The 25289-nt window shown below is 41.7% G+C and overlaps 1 protein-coding gene across 2 annotated transcripts in view; it reads left to right on the top strand.

Annotated features, from left to right (window-relative positions):
• The window catches only part of SYT9 (synaptotagmin 9), a 2320100-nt gene that overhangs the window by 655344 nt on the left and 1639467 nt on the right, over positions 1-25289 (top strand). The window lies entirely within an intron of this gene.

A 25289-nucleotide genomic window follows, 5' to 3' on the forward strand; every position in this document is an offset into this window, starting at 1 on the left:
CCAATTTAAATCTCCCTTTTTTGGGGGGGAGACTGCAACAAAACTCAGGCCCAGTGTATTACACTACACAATGTAAGTGGCAGAATGTGGCTGGATGATATACGACAAACTAATAGAACTGACGTAGATCCACTTAGTGCCAATTTAAATCTCCAGTTTTTTGGGGGGAGACGGCAATAAAAATCAGGCGTAGTGTATTACACTACACAATGTAAGAGGCTGAACGTGGCTGGAAGATGTACGACAAACTAACTGAACTGACGTAGATCCACTTAGTGCCAATTTAAATCTCCATTTTTTGGGAGAGAGACTGAAACAAAACTCAGGCCCAGTGTATTACACTACACAATGTAAGTGGCAGAACGTGGCTGGAAGATATACGACAAACTAACAGAACTGACGTAGATCCACTTAGTGCCAATTTAAATCTCCCTTTTTTTGGGGGGAGACTGCAACAAAACTCAGGCCCAGTGTATTACACTACACAATGTAAGTGGCAGAACGTGGCTGGAAGATATACGACAAACTAACAGAACTGACGTAGATCCACTTAGTGCCAATTTAAATCTCCCTTTTTTGGGGGGAGACTGCATAAAAACTCAGGCCCAGTGTATTACACTGCACAATCTAAGTGGCAGAACGTGGCTGGAAGATGTTCAACAAACTAACAGAACTGACGTAGATCCACTTTTTGCCAATTTAAATCTCCCTTTTTTTTGGGGGAGACTGCAACAAAACTCAGGCCCAGTGTATTACACTACACAATGTAAGTGGCAGAATGTGGCTGGAAGATATACGACAAACTAACAGAACTGACGTAGATCCACTTAGTGCCAATTTAAATCTCCCTTTTTTTGGGGGGAGACTGCAACAAAACTTAGGCCCAGTGTATTACACTACACAATGTAAGTGGCAGAACGTGGCTGGAAGATATACGACAAACTAATAGAACTGACGTAGATCCACTTAGTGCCAATTTAAATCTCCCGTTTTTTGGGGGGAGACGGCAATAAAAATCAGGCGTAGAGTATTACACTACACATTGTAAGAGGCAGAACGTGGCTGGAAGATGTACGACAAACTAACAGAACTGACGTAGATCCACTTAGTGCCAATTTAAATCTCCATTTTTTGGGAGAGAGACTGAAACAAAACTCAGGCCCAGTGTATTACACTACACAATCTAAGTGGCAGAACGTGGCTGGAAGATATACGACAAAGTAACAGAACTGATGTAGATCCACTTAGTGCCAATTTAAATCTCCCTTTTTTGGGGGGAGACTGCATAAAAACTCAGGCCCAGTGTATTACACTGCACAATGTAAGTGGCAGAACGTGGCTGGAAGATGTACAACAAACTAACAGAACTGACGTAGATCCACTTAGTGCCAATTTAAATCTCCCTTTTTTTGGGGGGAGACTGCAACAAAACTCAGGCCCAGTGTATTACACTACACAATGTAAGTGGCAGAACGTGGCTGGAAGATATACGACAAACTAATGGAACTGACGTAGATCCACTTAGTGCCAATTTAAATCTCCCGTTTTTTGGGGGGAGACGGCAATAAAAATCAGGCGTAGAGTATTACACTACACAATGTAAGAGGCAGAACGTGGCTGGAAGATGTACGACAAACTAACAGAACTGACGTAGATCCACTTAGTGACAATTTAAATCTCCATTTTTTGGGAGAGAGACTGAAACAAAACTCAGGCCCAGTGTATTACACTACACAATGTAATTGGCAGAACGTGGCTGGAAGATATACGACAAACTAACAGAACTGATGTACATCCACTTAGTGCCAATTTAAATCTCTCGTTTTTGGGGGAGGAGACTGCATAAAAACTCAGGCCCAGTGTATGACACTGCACAATGTAAGTGGCAGAACGTGGCTGGAAGATTTACAACAAACTAACAGAACTGACGTAGATCCACTTAGTGCCAATTTATATCTCCCTTTTTTGGGGGGGAGACTGCAACAAAACTCAGGCCCAGTGTATTACACTACACAATGTAAGTGGCAGAATGTGGCTGGAAGATGTACGACAAACTAATTGAACTGACGTAGATCCACTTAGTGCCAATTTAAATCTCCCGTTTTTTGGGGGGAGACGGCAATAAAAATCAGGCCCAGTGTATTACACTACACAATGTAATTGGCAGAATGTGGCTGGAAGATATACGACAAACAAAAAGAACTAACGTAGATCCAATTAGTGCCAATTTAAATCTCCCTTTTTGGGGGGGAGACTGCAACAAAACTCAGGCCCAGTGTATTACACTACAGAATGTAAGTGGCAGAACGTGGCTGGAAGATATACGACAAACAAAAAGAACTAACGTAGATCCAATTAGTGCCAATTTAAATCTCCCTTTTTGGGGGGGAGACTGCAACAAAACTCAGGCCCAGTGTATTACACTATACAATGTAAGTGGCAGAACGTGGCTGGAAGATATACGACAAACTAACAGAACTGATGTACATCCACTTAGTGCCAATTTAAATCTCTCGTTTTTTTGGGGGGAGACTGCATAAAAACTCAGGCCCAGTGTATTACACTGCACAATGTAAGTGGCAGAACATGGCTGGAAGATTTACAACAAACTAACAGAACTGACGTAGATCCACTTAGTGCCAATTTATATCTCCCTTTTTTTGGGGGGGAGACTGCAACAAAACTCAGGCGTAGTGTATTATACTGCACAATGTAAGTGGCAGAACATGGCTGGAAGATATACGACAAACTAACAGAACTGACGTAGATCCACTTAGTGCCAATTTAAATCTCCTTTTTTTGGGGGGGGATACTGCAACAAAACTCAGGCGTAGTGTATTACACTACACAATGTAAGTGGCAGAACGTGGCTGGAAGATATACGTCAAACTAACAGAACTGACATAGATCCACTTAGTGCCAATTCAAATCTCCCTTTTTTTGGGGGGAGACTGCAACAAAACTCAGTCCCAGTGTATTACACTACACAATGTAAGTGGCAGAACGTGGCTGGAAGATGTACGACAAACTGACAGAACTGACGTAGATCCAATTAGTGCCAATTTAAATCTCCCTTTTTTGGGGGGAGACTGCAACAAAACTCAGGCCCAGTGTATTACACTACACAATGAAAGTGGCAGAACGTGGCTGGAAGATGTACGACAAACTAATAGAACTGACGTAGATCCACTTAGTGCCAATTTAAATCTCCCTTTTTTAGGGGGGGAAACTGCAAAAAAACTCAGGCGTAGTGTATTACACTACACAATGTAAGAGGCAGAACCTGGCTGGAATATGTACGACAAACTAACAGAACTGACGTAGATCCACTTAGTGCCAATTTCAATCTACTTTTTTTGAGGGGGAAACTGAAACAAAACTCAGGCCCAGTGTATTACACTACACAATGTAAGAGGCAGAACGTGGCTGGAATATGTACGACAAACTAACAGAACTGACGTAGATCCACTTAGTGCCAATTTATATCTCCCTTTTTTAGGGAGACAAACTGAAACAATACTCAGGCCCAGTGTATTACACTACACAATGTAAGTGGCAGAACGTGGCTGGAAGATTTACGACAAACTAATAGAACTGACGTAGATCCACTTAGTGCCAATTTAAATCTCCTTTTTTTGGGGGGGAAACTGAAACAAAACTCAGGCCCAGTGTATTACACTACACAATGTAAGTGGCAGAACGTGGCTGGAAGATTTACGACAAACTAATAGAACTGACGTAGATCCACTTAGTGCCAATTTAAGTCTCCTTTTTTTGGGGGGGAAACTGAAACAAAACTCAGGCCCAGTGTATTACACTACACAATGTAAGTGGCAGAATGTGGCTGGAAGATATACGACAAACTAATAGAACTGACGTAGATCCACTTAGTGCCAATTTAAATCTCCAGTTTTTTTGGAGGAGACGGCAATAAAAATCAGGCGTAGTGTATTACACTACACAATGTAAGAGGCTGAACGTGGCTGGAAGATGTACGACAAACTAACTGAACTGACATAGATCCACTTAGTGCCAATTTAGCTCTCCATTTTTTGGGAGAGAGACTGAAACAAAACTCAGGCCCAGTGTATTACACTACACAATGAAAGTGGCAGAACGTGGCTGGAAGATGTACGACAAACTAACAGAACTGACGTAGATCCACTTAGTGCCAATTTAAATCTCCCTTTTTTGGGGGGAGACTGCATAAAAACTCAGGCCCAGTGTATTACACTGCACAATGTAAGTGGCAGAACGTGGCTGGAAGATGTACAACAAACTAACAGAACTGACGTAGATCCACTTAGTGCCAATTTAAATCTCCCTTTTTTTGGGGGGAGACTGCAACAAAACTCAGGCCCAGTGTATTACACTACACAATGTAAGTGGCAGAACGTGGCTGGAAGATGTACAACAAACTAACAGAACTGACGTAGATCCACTTAGTGCCAATTTAAATCTCCTTTTTTTGGGGGGGGATACTGCAACAAAACTCAGGCGTAGTGTATTACACTACACAATGTAAGTGGCAGAACGTGGCTGGAAGATATACGTCAAACTAACAGAACTGACATAGATCCACTTAGTGCCAATTCAAATCTCCCTTTTTTTGGGGGGAGACTGCAACAAAACTCAGTCCCAGTGTATTACACTACACAATGTAAGTGGCAGAACGTGGCTGGAAGATGTACGACAAACTGACAGAACTGACGTAGATCCAATTAGTGCCAATTTAAATCTCCCTTTTTTGGGGGGAGACTGCAACAAAACTCAGGCCCAGTGTATTACACTACACAATGAAAGTGGCAGAACGTGGCTGGAAGATGTACGACAAACTAATAGAACTGACGTAGATCCACTTAGTGCCAATTTAAATCTCCCTTTTTTAGGGGGGGAAACTGCAAAAAAACTCAGGCGTAGTGTATTACACTACACAATGTAAGAGGCAGAACCTGGCTGGAATATGTACGACAAACTAACAGAACTGACGTAGATCCACTTAGTGCCAATTTCAATCTACTTTTTTTTGGGGGGAAACTGAAACAAAACTCAGGCCCAGTGTATTACACTACACAATGTAAGAGGCAGAACGTGGCTGGAATATGTACGACAAACTAACAGAACTGACGTAGATCCACTTAGTGCCAATTTCAATCTACTTTTTTTGAGGGGGAAACTGAAACAAAACTCAGGCCCAGTGTATTACACTACACAATGTAAGAGGCAGAACGTGGCTGGAATATGTACGACAAACTAACAGAACTGACGTAGATCCACTTAGTGCCAATTTATATCTCCCTTTTTTAGGGAGACAAACTGAAACAATACTCAGGCCCAGTGTATTACACTACACAATGTAAGTGGCAGAACGTGGCTGGAAGATATACGACAAACTAACAGAACTGACGTAGATCCACTTAGTGCCAATTTAAATCTCCTTTTTTGGGGGGGGAAACTGAAACAAAACTCAGGCCCAGTGTATTACACTACACAATGTAAGTGGCAGAACGTGGCTGGAAGATTTACGACAAACTAATAGAACTGACGTAGATCCACTTAGTGCCAATTTAAATCTCCTTTTTTTGGGGGGGAAACTGAAACAAAACTCAGGCCCAGTGTATTACACTACACAATGTAAGTGGCAGAACGTGGCTGGAAGATATACGACAAACTAACAGAACTGACGTAGATCCACTTAGTGCCAATTTAAATCTCCCTTTTTTGGGGGGAGACTGCATAAAAACTCAGGCCCAGTGTATTACACTGCACAATCTAAGTGGCAGAACGTGGCTGGAAGATGTTCAACAAACTAACAGAACTGACGTAGATCCACTTAGTGCCAATTTAAATCTCCCTTTTTTTGGGGGGAGACTGCAACAAAACTCAGGCCCAGTGTATTACACTACACAATGTAAGTGGCAGAATGTGGCTGGAAGATATACGACAAACTAATAGAACTGACGTAGATCCACTTAGTGCCAATTTAAATCTCCAGTTTTTTTGGAGGAGACGGCAATAAAAATCAGGCGTAGTGTATTACACTACACAATGTAAGAGGCTGAACGTGGCTGGAAGATGTACGACAAACTAACTGAACTGACATAGATCCACTTAGTGCCAATTTAAATCTCCATTTTTTGGGAGAGAGACTGAAACAAAACTCAGGCCCAGTGTATTACACTACACAATGAAAGTTGCAGAACGTGGCTGGAAGATGTACGACAAACTAACAGAACTGACGTAGATCCACTTAGTGCCAATTTAAATCTCCCTTTTTTGGGGGGAGACTGCATAAAAACTCAGGCCCAGTGTATTACACTGCACAATGTAAGTGGCAGAACGTGGCTGGAAGATGTACAACAAACTAACAGAACTGACGTAGATCCACTTAGTGCCAATTTAAATCTCCCTTTTTTTGGGGGGAGACTGCAACAAAACTCAGGCCCAGTGTATTACACTACACAATGTAAGTGGCAGAACGTGGCTGGAAGATGTACAACAAACTAACAGAACTGACGTAGATATACTTAGTGCCAATTTAAATCTCCTTTTTTTGGGGGGGGATACTGCAACAAAACTCAGGCGTAGTGTATTACACTACACAATGTAAGTGGCAGAACGTGGCTGGAAGATATACGTCAAACTAACAGAACTGACATAGATCCACTTAGTGCCAATTCAAATCTCCCTTTTTTTGGGGGGAGACTGCAACAAAACTCAGTCCCAGTGTATTACACTACACAATGTAAGTGGCAGAACGTGGCTGGAAGATGTACGACAAACTGACAGAACTGACGTAGATCCAATTAGTGCCAATTTAAATCTCCCTTTTTTGGGGGGAGACTGCAACAAAACTCAGGCCCAGTGTATTACACTACACAATGAAAGTGGCAGAACGTGGCTGGAAGATGTACGACAAACTAATAGAACTGACGTAGATCCACTTAGTGCCAATTTAAATCTCCCTTTTTTAGGGGGGGAAACTGCAAAAAAACTCAGGCGTAGTGTATTACACTACACAATGTAAGAGGCAGAACCTGGCTGGAATATGTACGACAAACTAACAGAACTGACGTAGATCCACTTAGTGCCAATTTCAATCTACTTTTTTTTGGGGGGAAACTGAAACAAAACTCAGGCCCAGTGTATTACACTACACAATGTAAGAGGCAGAACGTGGCTGGAATATGTACGACAAACTAACAGAACTGACGTAGATCCACTTAGTGCCAATTTATATCTCCCTTTTTTAGGGAGACAAACTGAAACAATACTCAGGCCCAGTGTATTACACTACACAATGTAAGTGGCAGAACGTGGCTGGAAGATATACGACAAACTAACAGAACTGACGTAGATCCACTTAGTGCCAATTTAAATCTCCTTTTTTTGGGGGGGAAACTGAAACAAAACTCAGGCCCAGTGTATTACACTACACAATGTAAGTGGCAGAACGTGGCTGGAAGATTTACGACAAACTAATAGAACTGACGTAGATCCACTTAGTGCCAATTTAAATCTCCTTTTTTTGGGGGGGAAACTGAAACAAAACTCAGGCCCAGTGTATTACACTACACAATGTAAGTGGCAGAACGTGGCTGGAAGATATACGACAAACTAACAGAACTGACGTAGATCCACTTAGTGCCAATTTAAATCTCCCTTTTTTGGGGGGAGACTGCATAAAAACTCAGGCCCAGTGTATTACACTGCACAATCTAAGTGGCAGAACGTGGCTGGAAGATGTTCAACAAACTAACAGAACTGACGTAGATCCACTTAGTGCCAATTTAAATCTCCCTTTTTTTGGGGGGAGACTGCAACAAAACTCAGGCCCAGTGTATTACACTACACAATGTAAGTGGCAGAATGTGGCTGGAAGATATACGACAAACTAATAGAACTGACGTAGATCCACTTAGTGCCAATTTAAATCTCCAGTTTTTTTGGAGGAGACGGCAATAAAAATCAGGCGTAGTGTATTACACTACACAATGTAAGAGGCTGAACGTGGCTGGAAGATGTACGACAAACTAACTGAACTGACATAGATCCACTTAGTGCCAATTTAAATCTCCATTTTTTGGGAGAGAGACTGAAACAAAACTCAGGCCCAGTGTATTACACTACACAATGTAAGTGGCAGAACGTGGCTGGAAGATATATGACAAACTAACAGAACTGACGTAGATCCACTTAGTGCCAATTTAAATCTCCCTTTTTTGGGGGGGAGACTGCAACAAAACTCAGGCCCAGTGTATTACACTACACAATGAAAGAGGCAGAACGTGGCTGGAAGATGTACGACAAACTAACAGAACTGACGTAGATCCACTTAGTGCCAATTTAAATCTCCCTTTTTTGGGGGGAGACTGCATAAAAACTCAGGCCCAGTGTATTACACTACACAATGAAAGTGGCAGAACGTGGCTGGAAGATGTACGACAAACTAACAGAACTGACGTAGATCCACTTAGTGCCAATTTAAATCTCCCTTTTTTGGGGGGAGACTGCATAAAAACTCAGGCCCAGTGTATTACACTGCACAATGTAAGTGGCAGAACGTGGCTGGAAGATGTACAACAAACTAACAGAACTGACGTAGATCCACTTAGTGCCAATTTAAATCTCCCTTTTTTTGGGGGGAGACTGCAACAAAACTCAGGCCCAGTGTATTACACTACACAATGTAAGTGGCAGAATGTGGCTGGAAGATGTACGACAAACTAATTGAACTGACGTAGATCCACTTAGTGCCAATTTAAATCTCCCGTTTTTTGGGGGGAGACGGCAATAAAAATCAGGCGTAAAGTATTACACTACACAATGTAAGAGGCAGAACGTGGCTGGAAGATGTACGACAAACTAACAGAACTGACGTAGATCCACTTAGTAACATAGTAACATAGTAACATAGTTAGTAAGGCCGAAAAAAGACATTTGTCCATCCAGTTCAGCCTATATTCCATCATAATAAATACCCAGATCTACGTCCTTCTACAGAACCTAATAATTGTATGATACAATATTGTTCTGCTCCAGGAAGACATCCAGGCCTCTCTTGAACCCCTCGACTGAGTTCGCCATCACCACCTCCTCAGGCAAGCAATTCCAGATTCTCACTGCCCTAACAGTAAAGAATCCTCTTCTATGTTGGTGGAAAAACCTTCTCTCCTCCAGACGCAAAGAATGCCCCCTTGTGCCCGTCACCTTCCTTGGTATAAACAGATCCTCAGCGAGATATTTGTATTGTCCCCTTATATACTTATACATGGTTATTAGATCGCCCCTCAGTCGTCTTTTTTCTAGACTAAATAATCCTAATTTCGCTAATCTATCTGGGTATTGTAGTTCTCCCATCCCCTTTATTAATTTTGTTGCCCTCCTTTGTACTCTCTCTAGTTCCATTATATCCTTCCTGAGCACCGGTGCCCAAAACTGGACACAGTACTCCATGTGCGGTCTAACTAGGGATTTGTACAGAGGCAGTATAATGCTCTCATCATGTGTATCCAGACCTCTTTTAATGCACCCCATGATCCTGTTTGCCTTGGCAGCTGCTGCCTGGCACTGGCTGCTCCAGGTAAGTTTATCATTAACTAGGATCCCCAAGTCCTTCTCCCTGTCAGATTTACCCAGTGGTTTCCCGTTCAGTGTGTAATGGTGATATTGATTCCCTCTTCCCATGTGTATAACCTTACATTTATCATTGTTAAACCTCATCTGCCACCTTTCAGCCCAAGTTTCCAACTTATCCAGATCCATCTGTAGCAGAATACTATCTTCTCTTGTATTAACTGCTTTACATAGTTTTGTATCATCTGCAAATATCGATATTTTACTGTGTAAACCTTCTACCAGATCATTAATGAATATGTTGAAGAGAACAGGTCCCAATACTGACCCCTGCGGTACCCCACTGGTCACAGCGACCCAGTTAGAGACTATACCATTTATAACCACCCTCTGCTTTCTATCACTAAGCCAGTTACTAACCCATTTACACACATTTTCCCCCAGACCAAGCATTCTCATTTTGTGTACCAACCTCTTGTGCGGCACGGTATCAAACGCTTTGGAAAAATCGAGATATACCACGTCCAATGACTCACCGTGGTCCAGTCTATAGCTTACCTCTTCATAAAAACTGATTAGATTGGTTTGACAGGAGCGATTTCTCATAAACCCATGCTGATATGGAGTTAAACAGTTATTCTCATTGAGATAATCCAGAATAACATCCCTCAGAAACCCTTCAAATATTTTACCAACAATAGAGGTTAGACTTACTGGCCTATAATTTCCAGGTTCACTTTTAGAGCCCTTTTTGAATATTGGCACCACATTTGCTATGCGCCAGTCCTGCGGAACAGACCCTGTCGCTATAGAGTCACTAAAAATAAGAAATAATGGTTTATCTATTACATTACTTAGTTCTCTTAGTACTCGTGGGTGTATGCCATCCGGACCCGGAGATTTATCTATTTTAATCTTATTTAGCCGGTTTCGCACCTCTTCTTGGGTTAGATTGGTGACCCTTAATATAGGGTTTTCATTGTTTCTTGGGATTTCACCTAGCATTTCATTTTCCACCGTGAATACCGTGGAGAAGAAGGTGTTTAATATGTTAGCTTTTTCCTTGTCATCTACAACCATTCTTTCCTCACTATTTTTTAAGGGGCCTACATTTTCAGTTTTTATTCTTTTACTATTGATATAGTTGAAGAACAGTTTGGGATTAGTTTTACTCTCCTTAGCAATGTGCTTCTCTGTTTCCTTTTTGGCAGCTTTAATTAGTTTTTTAGATAAAGTATTTTTCTCCCTATACTTTTTTAGAGCTTCAATGGTGCCATCCTGCTTTAGTAGTGCAAATGCTTTCTTTTTACTGTTAATTGCCTGTCTTACTTCTTTGTTTAGCCACATTGGATTTTTCCTATTTCTAGTCCTTTTATTCCCACAAGGTATAAACCGCTTACACTGCCTATTTAGGATGTTCTTAAACATTTCCCATTTATTATCTGTATTCTTATTTCTGAGGATATTGTCCCAGTCTACCAGATTAAGGGCATCTCTAAGCTGTTCAAACTTTGCCTTCCTAAAGTTCAATGTTTTTGTGACTCCCTGACAAGTCCCCCTAGTGAAAGACAGGTGAAACTGCACAATATTGTGGTCGCTATTTCCTAAATGCCCAACCACCTGCAGATTTGTTATTCTGTCAGGTCTATTAGATAGTATTAGGTCTAAAAGTGCTGCTCCTCTGGTTGGATTCTGCACCAATTGTGAAAGATAATTTTTCTTGGTTATTAGCAGAAACCTGTTGCCTTTATGGGTTTCACAGGTTTCTGTTTCCCAGTTAATATCCGGGTAGTTAAAGTCCCCCATAACCAGGACCTCATTATGGGTTGCAGCTTCATCTATCTGCTTTAGAAGTAGACTTTCCATGCTTTCTGTTATATTTGGGGGTTTGTAACAGACCCCAATGAGAATTTTGTTACCATTTTTCCCTCCATGAATTTCAACCCATATGGACTCGACATCCTCATTCCCTTCGCTAATATCCTCCCTTAAAGTGGACTTTAGACAAGACTTTACATAGAGACAAACCCCTCCTCCTCTCCGATTTTTACGATCCTTTCTAAACAGACTGTAACCCTGTAAGTTAACTGCCCAGTCATAGCTTTCATCTAACCATGTCTCGGTTATTCCCACTATGTCAAAGTTACCTGTAGATATTTCTGCTTCTAGTTCTTCCATCTTGTTTGTCAGGCTTCTGGCGTTTGCGAGCATGCAGTTTAGAGGATTTTGTTTTGTTCCAATCTCCTCACTGTGGATTGTTTTAGAAATGTTCTTACCTCCCTTCTGAGTATGTTTTCCTGGGTCGTCTTTGTTCGAGTCTAATGTTTTTCTTCCCGTCCCCTCTTCTTCTAGTTTAACGCCCTCCTGATGAGTGTAGCGAGTCTTCTGGCGAATGTGTGTTTCCCAGGTTTGTTGAGGTGTAGTCCGTCTCTGGCGAGGAGTCCATCATACCAGTAATTCACACCGTGGTCCAGGAATCCAAATCCTTGTTGTCTGCACCATCGTCTTAGCCAGTTGTTTGCAAGTTGTAGTGACAGTGACAATTATGTGACAAAATGTAGTGTTGTAGTGACAATTTAAATCTCCATTTTTTGGGAGAGAGACTGAAACAAAACTCAGGCCCAGTGTATTACACTACACAATGTAATTGGCAGAACGTGGCTGGAAGATATACGACAAACTAACAGAACTGATGTACATCCACTTAGTGCCAATTTAAATCTCTCGTTTTTGGGGGAGGAGACTGCATAAAAACTCAGGCCCAGTGTATTACACTGCACAATGTAAGTGGCAGAACGTGGCTGGAAGATGTACGACAAACTAACAAAACTGACGTAGATCCACTTAGTGCCAATTTATATCTCCCTTTTTTGGGGGGGAGACTGCAACAAAACTCAGGCCCAGTGTATTACACTACAGAATGTAAGTGGCAGAATGTGGCTGGAAGATATACGACAAACAAAAAGAACTAACGTAGATCCAATTAGTGCCAATTTAAATCTCCCTTTTTGGGGGGGAGACTGCAACAAAACTCAGTCCCAGTGTATTACACTATACAATGTAAGTGGCAGAACGTGGCTGGAAGATATACGACAAACTAACAGAACTGATGTACATCCACTTAGTGCCAATTTAAATCTCTCGTTTTTTTTGGGGGAGACTGCATAAAAACTCAGGCCCAGTGTATTACACTGCACAATGTAAGTGGCAGAACATGGCTGGAAGATTTACAACAAACTAACAGAACTGACGTAGATCCACTTAGTGCCAATTTATATCTCCCTTTTTTTGGGGGGGACTGCAAAAAAACTCAGGCGTAGTGTATTATACTACACAATGTAAGTGGCAGAACATGGCTGGAAGATATACGACAAACTAACAGAACTGACGTAGATCCACTTAGTGCCAATTTAAATCTCCTTTTTTTGGGGGGGGATACTGCAACAAAACTCAGGCGTAGTGTATTACACTACACAATGTAAGTGGCAGAACGTGGCTGGAAGATATACGTCAAACTAACAGAACTGACATAGATCCACTTAGTGCCAATTCAAATCTCCCTTTTTTTGGGGGGAGACTGCAACAAAACTCAGTCCCAGTGTATTACACTACACAATGTAAGTGGCAGAACGTGGCTGGAAGATGTACGACAAACTGACAGAACTGACGTAGATCCAATTAGTGCCAATTTAAATCTCCCTTTTTTGGGGGGAGACTGCAACAAAACTCAGGCCCAGTGTATTACACTACACAATGAAAGTGGCAGAACGTGGCTGGAAGATGTACGACAAACTAATAGAACTGACGTAGATCCACTTAGTGCCAATTTAAATCTCCCTTTTTTAGGGGGGGAAACTGCAAAAAAACTCAGGCGTAGTGTATTACACTACACAATGTAAGAGGCAGAACCTGGCTGGAATATGTACGACAAACTAACAGAACTGACGTAGATCCACTTAGTGCCAATTTCAATCTACTTTTTTTGGGGGGGAAACTGAAACAAAACTCAGGCCCAGTGTATTACACTACACAATGTAAGAGGCAGAACGTGGCTGGAATATGTACGACAAACTAACAGAACTGACGTAGATCCACTTAGTGCCAATTTATATCTCCCTTTTTTAGGGAGACAAACTGAAACAATACTCAGGCCCAGTGTATTACACTACACAATGTAAGTGGCAGAACGTGGCTGGAAGATATACGACAAACTAACAGAACTGACGTAGATCCACTTAGTGCCAATTTAAATCTCCTTTTTTTGGGGGGGAAACTGAAACAAAACTCAGGCCCAGTGTATTACACTACACAATGTAAGTGGCAGAACGTGGCTGGAAGATTTACGACAAACTAATAGAACTGACGTAGATCCACTTAGTGCCAATTTAAATCTCCCTTTTTTGGGGGGAGACTGCATAAAAACTCAGGCCCAGTGTATTACACTGCACAATGTAAGTGGCAGAACGTGGCTGGAAGATGTACAACAAACTAACAGAACTGACGTAGATCCACTTAGTGCCAATTTAAATCTCCCTTTTTTTGGGGGGAGACTGCAACAAAACTCAGGCCCAGTGTATTACACTACACAATGTAAGTGGCAGAATGTGGCTGGAAGATGTACGACAAACTAATTGAACTGACGTAGATCCACTTAGTGCCAATTTAAATCTCCCGTTTTTTGGGGGGAGACGGCAATAAAAATCAGGCGTAAAGTATTACACTACACAATGTAAGAGGCAGAACGTGGCTGGAAGATGTACGACAAACTAACAGAACTGACGTAGATCCACTTAGTAACATAGTAACATAGTAACATAGTTAGTAAGGCCGAAAAAAGACATTTGTCCATCCAGTTCAGCCTATATTCCATCATAATAAATACCCAGATCTACGTCCTTCTACAGAACCTAATAATTGTATGATACAATATTGTTCTGCTCCAGGAAGACATCCAGGCCTCTCTTGAACCCCTCGACTGAGTTCGCCATCACCACCTCCTCAGGCAAGCAATTCCAGATTCTCACTGCCCTAACAGTAAAGAATCCTCTTCTATGTTGGTGGAAAAACCTTCTCTCCTCCAGACGCAAAGAATGCCCCCTTGTGCCCGTCACCTTCCTTGGTATAAACAGATCCTCAGCGAGATATTTGTATTGTCCCCTTATATACTTATACATGGTTATTAGATCGCCCCTCAGTCGTCTTTTTTCTAGACTAAATAATCCTAATTTCGCTAATCTATCTGGGTATTGTAGTTCTCCCATCCCCTTTATTAATTTTGTTGCCCTCCTTTGTACTCTCTCTAGTTCCATTATATCCTTCCTGAGCACCGGTGCCCAAAACTGGACACAGTACTCCATGTGCGGTCTAACTAGGGATTTGTACAGAGGCAGTATAATGCTCTCATCATGTGTATCCAGACCTCTTTTAATGCACCCCATGATCCTGTTTGCCTTGGCAGCTGCTGCCTGGCACTGGCTGCTCCAGGTAAGTTTATCATTAACTAGGATCCCCAAGTCCTTCTCCCTGTCAGATTTACCCAGTGGTTTCCCGTTCAGTGTGTAATGGTGATATTGATTCCCTCTTCCCATGTGTATAACCTTACATTTATCATTGTTAAACCTCATCTGCCACCTTTCAGCCCAAGTTTCCAACTTATCCAGATCCATCTGTAGCAGAATACTATCTTCTCTTGTATTAACTGCTTTACATAGTTTTGTATCATCTGCAAATATCGATATTTTACTGTGTAAACCTTCTACCAGATCATTAATGAATATGTTGAAGAGAACAGGTCCCAATACTGACCCCTGCGGTACCCCACTGGTCACAGCGACCCAGTTAGAGACTATACCATTTATAACCACCCTCTGCTTTCTATCACTAAGCCAGTTACTAACCCATTTACACACATTTTCCCCCAGACCAAGCATTCTCATTTTGTGTACCAACCTCTTGTGCGGCACGGTATCAAACGCTTTGGAAAAATCGAGATATACCACGTCCAATGACTCACCGTGGTCCAGTCTATAGCTTACCTCTTCATAAAAACTGATTAGATTGGTTTGACAGGAGCGATTTCTCATAAACCCATGCTGATATGGAGTTAAACAGTTATTCTCATTGAGATAATCCAGAATAACATCCCTCAGAAACCCTTCAAATATTTTACCAACAATAGAGGTTAGACTTACTGGCCTATAATTTCCAGGTTCACTTTTAGAGCCCTTTTTGAATATTGGCACCACATTTGCTATGCGCCAGTCCTGCGGAACAGACCCTGTCGCTATAGAGTCACTAAAAATAAGAAATAATGGTTTATCTATTACATTACTTAGTTCTCTTAGTACTCGTGGGTGTATGCCATCCGGACCCGGAGATTTATCTATTTTAATCTTATTTAGCCGGTTTCGCACCTCTTCTTGGGTTAGATTGGTGACCCTTAATATAGGGTTTTCATTGTTTCTTGGGATTTCACCTAGCATTTCATTTTCCACCGTGAATACCGTGGAGAAGAAGGTGTTTAATATGTTAGCTTTTTCCTTGTCATCTACAACCATTCTTTCCTCACTATTTTTTAAGGGGCCTACATTTTCAGTTTTTATTCTTTTACTATTGATATAGTTGAAGAACAGTTTGGGATTAGTTTTACTCTCCTTAGCAATGTGCTTCTCTGTTTCCTTTTTGGCAGCTTTAATTAGTTTTTTAGATAAAGTATTTTTCTCCCTATACTTTTTTAGAGCTTCAATGGTGCCATCCTGCTTTAGTAGTGCAAATGCTTTCTTTTTACTGTTAATTGCCTGTCTTACTTCTTTGTTTAGCCACATTGGATTTTTCCTATTTCTAGTCCTTTTATTCCCACAAGGTATAAACCGCTTACACTGCCTATTTAGGATGTTCTTAAACATTTCCCATTTATTATCTGTATTCTTATTTCTGAGGATATTGTCCCAGTCTACCAGATTAAGGGCATCTCTAAGCTGTTCAAACTTTGCCTTCCTAAAGTTCAATGTTTTTGTGACTCCCTGACAAGTCCCCCTAGTGAAAGACAGGTGAAACTGCACAATATTGTGGTCGCTATTTCCTAAATGCCCAACCACCTGCAGATTTGTTATTCTGTCAGGTCTATTAGATAGTATTAGGTCTAAAAGTGCTGCTCCTCTGGTTGGATTCTGCACCAATTGTGAAAGATAATTTTTCTTGGTTATTAGCAGAAACCTGTTGCCTTTATGGGTTTCACAGGTTTCTGTTTCCCAGTTAATATCCGGGTAGTTAAAGTCCCCCATAACCAGGACCTCATTATGGGTTGCAGCTTCATCTATCTGCTTTAGAAGTAGACTTTCCATGCTTTCTGTTATATTTGGGGGTTTGTAACAGACCCCAATGAGAATTTTGTTACCATTTTTCCCTCCATGAATTTCAACCCATATGGACTCGACATCCTCATTCCCTTCGCTAATATCCTCCCTTAAAGTGGACTTTAGACAAGACTTTACATAGAGACAAACCCCTCCTCCTCTCCGATTTTTACGATCCTTTCTAAACAGACTGTAACCCTGTAAGTTAACTGCCCAGTCATAGCTTTCATCTAACCATGTCTCGGTTATTCCCACTATGTCAAAGTTACCTGTAGATATTTCTGCTTCTAGTTCTTCCATCTTGTTTGTCAGGCTTCTGGCGTTTGCGAGCATGCAGTTTAGAGGATTTTGTTTTGTTCCAATCTCCTCACTGTGGATTGTTTTAGAAATGTTCTTACCTCCCTTCTGAGTATGTTTTCCTGGGTCGTCTTTGTTCGAGTCTAATGTTTTTCTTCCCGTCCCCTCTTCTTCTAGTTTAACGCCCTCCTGATGAGTGTAGCGAGTCTTCTGGCGAATGTGTGTTTCCCAGGTTTGTTGAGGTGTAGTCCGTCTCTGGCGAGGAGTCCATCATACCAGTAATTCACACCGTGGTCCAGGAATCCAAATCCTTGTTGTCTGCACCATCGTCTTAGCCAGTTGTTTGCAAGTTGTAGTGACAGTGACAATTATGTGACAAAATGTAGTGTTGTAGTGACAATTTAAATCTCCATTTTTTGGGAGAGAGACTGAAACAAAACTCAGGCCCAGTGTATTACACTACACAATGTAATTGGCAGAACGTGGCTGGAAGATATACGACAAACTAACAGAACTGATGTACATCCACTTAGTGCCAATTTAAATCTCTCGTTTTTGGGGGAGGAGACTGCATAAAAACTCAGGCCCAGTGTATTACACTGCACAATGTAAGTGGCAGAACGTGGCTGGAAGATGTACGACAAACTAACAAAACTGACGTAGATCCACTTAGTGCCAATTTATATCTCCCTTTTTTTGGGGGGAGACTGCAACAAAACTCAGGCCCAGTGTATTACACTACAGAATGTAAGTGGCAGAATGTGGCTGGAAGATATACGACAAACAAAAAGAACTAACGTAGATCCAATTAGTGCCAATTTAAATCTCCCTTTTTGGGGGGGAGACTGCAACAAAACTCAGTCCCAGTGTATTACACTATACAATGTAAGTGGCAGAACGTGGCTGGAAGATATACGACAAACTAACAGAACTGATGTACATCCACTTAGTGCCAATTTAAATCTCTCGTTTTTTTGGGGGGAGACTGCATAAAAACTCAGGCCCAGTGTATTACACTGCACAATGTAAGTGGCAGAACATGGCTGGAAGATTTACAACAAACTAACAGAACTGACGTAGATCCACTTAGTGCCAATTTATATCTCCCTTTTTTTGGGGGGACTGCAAAAAAACTCAGGCGTAGTGTATTATACTACACAATGTAAGTGGCAGAACATGGCTGGAAGATATACGACAAACTAACAGAACTGACGTAGATCCACTTAGTGCCAATTTAAATCTCCTTTTTTTGGGGGGGGATACTGCAACAAAACTCAGGCGTAGTGTATTACACTACACAATGTAAGTGGCAGAACGTGGCTGGAAGATATACGTCAAACTAACAGAACTGACATAGATCCACTTAGTGCCAATTCAAATCTCCCTTTTTTTGGGGGGAGACTGCAACAAAACTCAGTCCCAGTGTATTACACTACACAATGTAAGTGGCAGAACGTGGCTGGAAGATGTACGACAAACTGACAGAACTGACGTAGATCCAATTAGTGCCAATTTAAATCTCCCTTTTTTGGGGGGAGACTGCAACAAAACTCAGGCCCAGTGTATTACACTACACAATGAAAGTGGCAGAACGTGGCTGGAAGATGTACGACAAACTAATAGAACTGACGTAGATCCACTTAGTGCCAATTTAAATCTCCCTTTTTTAGGGGGGGAAACTGCAAAAAAACTCAGGCGTAGTGTATTACACTACACAATGTAAGAGGCAGAACCTGGCTGGAATATGTACGACAAACTAACAGAACTGACGTAGATCCACTTAGTGCCAATTTCAATCTACTTTTTTTTGGGGGGAAACTGAAACAAAACTCAGGCCCAGTGTATTACACTACACAATGTAAGAGGCAGAACGTGGCTGGAATATGTACGACAAACTAACAGAACTGACGTAGATCCACTTAGTGCCAATTTATATCTCCCTTTTTTAGGGAGACAAACTGAAACAAAACTCAGGCCCAGTGTATTACACTACACAATGTAAGTGGCAGAACGTGGCTGGAAGATTTACGACAAACTAATAGAACTGACGTAGATCCACTTAGTGCCAATTTAAATCTCCTTTTTTTTGGGGGGGAAACTGAAACAAAACTCAGGCCCAGTGTATTACACTACACAATGTAAGTGGCAGAACGTGGCTGGAAGATATACGACAAACTAACAGAACTGACGTAGATCCACTTAGTGCCAATTTAAATCTCCCTTTTTTGGGGGGAGACTGCATAAAAACTCAGGCCCAGTGTATTACACTGCACAATCTAAGTGGCAGAACGTGGCTGGAAGATGTTCAACAAACTAACAGAACTGACGTAGATCCACTTAGTGCCAATTTAAATCTGCCATTTTTTGGGGGGAGACTGCAACAAAACTCAGGCCCAGTGTATTACACTACACAATGTAAGTGGCAGAATGTGGCTGGAAGATATACGACAAACTAACAGAACTGACGTAGATCCAATTAGTGCCAATTTAAATCTCCCTTTTTTTGGGGGGAGACTGCAACAAAACTCAGGCCCAGTGTATTACACTACACAATGTAAGTGGCAGAATGTGGCTGGATGATATACGACAAACTAATAGAACTGACGTAGATCCACTTAGTGCCAATTTAAATCTCCAGTTTTTTGGGGGGAGACGGCAATAAAAATCAGGCGTAGTGTATTACACTACACAATGTAAGAGGCAGAACGTGGCTGGAAGATGTACGACAAACTAACTGAACTGACGTAGATCCACTTAGTGCCAATTTAAATCTCCATTTTTTGGGAGAGAGACTGAAACAAAACTCAGGCCCAGTGTATTACACTACACAATGTAAGTGGCAGAACGTGGCTGGAAGATATACGACAAACTAACAGAACTGACGTAGATCCACTTAGTGCCAATTTAAATCTCCCTTTTTTGGGGGGGAGACTGCAACAAAACTCAGGCCCAGTGTATTACACTACACAATGTAAGTGGCAGAACGTGGCTGGAACATATACGACAAACTAACAGAACTGACGTAGATCCACTTAGTGCCAATTTAAATCTCTCGTTTTTGGGGGGGGGAGACTGCATAAAAACTCAGGCCCAGTGTATTACACTGCACAATGTAAGTGGCAGAACGTGGCTGGAAGATTTACAACAAACTAACAGAACTGACGTAGATCCACTTAGTGCCAATTTATATCTCCCTTTTTTGGGGGGGAGACTGCAACAAAACTCAGGCCGAGTGTATAACACTACACAATGTAAGTGGCAGAATGTGGCTGGAACATATACGACAAACTAACCGAACTGACGTAGATTCACTTAGTGCCAATTTAAATTTCCCTTTTTCTTGGGGGTAGATTGCAACAAAACTCAGGCCCAGTGTATTACACTACAGAATGTAAGTGGCAGAATGTGACTGGAAGATATACGACAAACCAACAGAACTGACGTAGATCCACTTAGGGCCAATTTAAATCTCCTTTTTTGGGGGGGGAAACTGAAACAAAACTCAGGCCCAGTGTATTACACTACACAATGTAAGTGGCAGAACGTGGCTGGAAGATTTAGGACAAACTAATAGAACTGACGTAGATCCACTTAGTGCCAATTTAAATCTCCTTTTTTTGGGGGGGAAACTGAAACAAAACTCAGGCCCAGTGTATTACACTACACAATGTAAGTGGCAGAATGTGGCTGGAAGATATACGACAAACTAACAGAACTGACGTAGATCCACTTAGTGCCAATTTAAATCTCCCTTTTTTGGGGGGAGACTGCAACAAAACTCAGGCCCAGTGTATTACACTACACAATGTAAGTGGCAGAATGTGGCTGGAAGATATACGACAAACTAACAGAACTGACGTAGATCCACTTAGTGCCAATTTAAATCTCCCTTTTTTGGGGGGAGACTGCAACAAAACTCAGGCCCAGTGTATTACACTACACAATCTAAGTGGCAGAACGTGGCTGGAAGATGTTCAACAAACTAACAGAACTGACGTAGATCCACTTAGTGCCAATTTAAATCTCCCTTTTTTTGGGGGGAGACTGCAACAAAACTCAGGCCCAGTGTATTACACTACACAATGTAAGTGGCAGAATGTGGCTGGAAGATATACGACAAACTAACAGAACTGACGTAGATCCAATTAGTGCCAATTTAAATCTCCCTTTTTTGGGGGGGAGACTGCAACAAAACTCAGGCCCAGTGTATTACACTACACAATGTAAGTGGCAGAATGTGGCTGGATGATATACGACAAACTAATAGAACTGACGTAGATCCACTTAGTGCCAATTTAAATCTCCAGTTTTTTGGGGGGAGACGGCAATAAAAATCAGGCGTAGTGTATTACACTACACAATGTAAGAGGCTGAACGTGGCTGGAAGATGTACGACAAACTAACTGAACTGACGTAGATCCACTTAGTGCCAATTTAAATCTCCATTTTTTGGGAGAGAGACTGAAACAAAACTCAGGCCCAGTGTATTACACTACACAATGTAAGTGGCAGAACGTGGCTGGAAGATATACGACAAACTAACAGAACTGACGTAGATCCACTTAGTGCCAATTTAAATCTCCCTTTTTTTGGGGGGAGACTGCAACAAAACTCAGGCCCAGTGTATTACACTACACAATGTAAGTGGCAGAACGTGGCTGGAACATATACGACAAACTAACAGAACTGACGTAGATCCACTTAGTGCCAATTTAAATCTCTCGTTTTTTGGGGGGGAGACTGCATAAAAACTCAGGCCCAGTGTATTACACTGCACAATCTAAGTGGCAGAACGTGGCTGGAAGATATACGTCAAACTAACAGAACTGACATAGATCCACTTAGTGCCAATTCAAATCTCCCTTTTTTTGGGGGGAGACTGCAACAAAACTCAGTCCCAGTGTATTACACTACACAATGTAAGTGGCAGAACGTGGCTGGAAGATGTACGACAAACTGACAGAACTGACGTAGATCCAATTAGTGCCAATTTAAATCTCCCTTTTTTGGGGGGAGACTGCAACAAAACTCAGGCCCAGTGTATTACACTACACAATGAAAGTGGCAGAACGTGGCTGGAAGATGTACGACAAACTAATAGAACTGACGTAGATCCACTTAGTGCCAATTTAAATCTCCCTTTTTTAGGGGGGGAAACTGCAAAAAAACTCAGGCGTAGTGTATTACACTACACAATGTAAGAGGCAGAACCTGGCTGGAATATGTACGACAAACTAACAGAACTGACGTAGATCCACTTAGTGCCAATTTCAATCTACTTTTTTTGGGGGGGAAACTGAAACAAAACTCAGGCCCAGTGTATTACACTACACAATGTAAGAGGCAGAACGTGGCTGGAATATGTACGACAAACTAACAGAACTGACGTAGATCCACTTAGTGCCAATTTATATCTCCCTTTTTTAGGGAGACAAACTGAAACAATACTCAGGCCCAGTGTATTACACTACACAATGTAAGTGGCAGAACGTGGCTGGAAGATATACGACAAACTAACAGAACTGACGTAGATCCACTTAGTGCCAATTTAAATCTCCTTTTTTTGGGGGGGAAACTGAAACAAAACTCAGGCCCAGTGTATTACACTACACAATGTAAGTGGCAGAACGTGGCTGGAAGATTTACGACAAACTAATAGAACTGACGTAGATCCACTTAGTGCCAATTTAAATCTCCTTTTTTTGGGGGGGAAACTGAAACAAAACTCAGGCCCAGTGTATTACACTACACAATGTAAGTGGCAGAACGTGGCTGGAAGATATACGACAAACTAACAGAACTGACGTAGATCCACTTAGTGCCAATTTAAATCTCCCTTTTTTGGGGGGAGACTGCATAAAAACTCAGGCCCAGTGTATTACACTGCACAATCTAAGTGGCAGAACGTGGCTGGAAGATGTTCAACAAACTAACAGAACTGACGTAGATCCACTTAGTGCCAATTTAAATCTCCCTTTTTTTGGGGGGAGACTGCAACAAAACTCAGGCCCAGTGTATTACACTACACAATGTAAGTGGCAGAATGTGGCTGGAAGATATACGACAAACTAATAGAACTGACGTAGATCCACTTAGTGCCAATTTAAATCTCCAGTTTTTTTGGAGGAGACGGCAATAAAAATCAGGCGTAGTGTATTACACTACACAATGTAAGAGGCTGAACGTGGCTGGAAGATGTACGACAAACTAACTGAACTGACATAGATCCACTTAGTGCCAATTTAAATCTCCATTTTTTGGGAGAGAGACTGAAACAAAACTCAGGCCCAGTGTATTACACTACACAATGTAAGTGGCAGAACGTGGCTGGAAGATATATGACAAACTAACAGAACTGACGTAGATCCACTTAGTGCCAATTTAAATCTCCCTTTTTTGGGGGGGAGACTGCAACAAAACTCAGGCCCAGTGTATTACACTACACAATGTAAGTGGCAGAATGTGGCTGGAAGATATACGACAAACTGACAGAACTGACGTAGATCCAATTAGTGCCAATTTAAATCTCCCTTTTTTGGGGGGAGACTGCAACAAAACTCAGGCCCAGTGTATTACACTACACAATGAAAGTGGCAGAACGTGGCTGGAAGATGTACGACAAACTAACAGAACTGACGTAGATCCACTTAGTGCCAATTTAAATCTCCCTTTTTTGGGGGGAGACTGCATAAAAACTCAGGCCCAGTGTATTACACTGCACAATGTAAGTGGCAGAACGTGGCTGGAAGATGTACAACAAACTAACAGAACTGACGTAGATCCACTTAGTGCCAATTTAAATCTCCCTTTTTTTGGGGGGAGACTGCAACAAAACTCAGGCCCAGTGTATTACACTACACAATGTAAGTGGCAGAATGTGGCTGGAAGATGTACGACAAACTAATTGAACTGACGTAGATCCACTTAGTGCCAATTTAAATCTCCCGTTTTTTGGGGGGAGACGGCAATAAAAATCAGGCGTAAAGTATTACACTACACAATGTAAGAGGCAGAACGTGGCTGGAAGATGTACGACAAACTAACAGAACTGACGTAGATCCACTTAGTAACATAGTAACATAGTAACATAGTTAGTAAGGCCGAAAAAAGACATTTGTCCATCCAGTTCAGCCTATATTCCATCATAATAAATACCCAGATCTACGTCCTTCTACAGAACCTAATAATTGTATGATACAATATTGTTCTGCTCCAGGAAGACATCCAGGCCTCTCTTGAACCCCTCGACTGAGTTCGCCATCACCACCTCCTCAGGCAAGCAATTCCAGATTCTCACTGCCCTAACAGTAAAGAATCCTCTTCTATGTTGGTGGAAAAACCTTCTCTCCTCCAGACGCAAAGAATGCCCCCTTGTGCCCGTCACCTTCCTTGGTATAAACAGATCCTCAGCGAGATATTTGTATTGTCCCCTTATATACTTATACATGGTTATCAGATCGCCCCTCAGTCGTCTTTTTTCTAGACTAAATAATCCTAATTTCGCTAATCTATCTGGGTATTGTAGTTCTCCCATCCCCTTTATTAATTTTGTTGCCCTCCTTTGTACTCTCTCTAGTTCCATTATATCCTTCCTGAGCACCGGTGCCCAAAACTGGACACAGTACTCCATGTGCGGTCTAACTAGGGATTTGTACAGAGGCAGTATAATGCTCTCATCATGTGTATCCAGACCTCTTTTAATGCACCCCATGATCCTGTTTGCCTTGGCAGCTGCTGCCTGGCACTGGCTGCTCCAGGTAAGTTTATCATTAACTAGGATCCCCAAGTCCTTCTCCCTGTCAGATTTACCCAGTGGTTTCCCGTTCAGTGTGTAATGGTGATATTGATTCCCTCTTCCCATGTGTATAACCTTACATTTATCATTGTTAAACCTCATCTGCCACCTTTCAGCCCAAGTTTCCAACTTATCCAGATCCATCTGTAGCAGAATACTATCTTCTCTTGTATTAACTGCTTTACATAGTTTTGTATCATCTGCAAATATCGATATTTTACTGTGTAAACCTTCTACCAGATCATTAATGAATATGTTGAAGAGAA

Source organism: Ranitomeya imitator, chromosome 9 (genome assembly GCF_032444005.1).
Source record: "Ranitomeya imitator isolate aRanImi1 chromosome 9, aRanImi1.pri, whole genome shotgun sequence".
NCBI classification, from domain to species: Eukaryota; Metazoa; Chordata; class Amphibia; order Anura; family Dendrobatidae; genus Ranitomeya; species Ranitomeya imitator.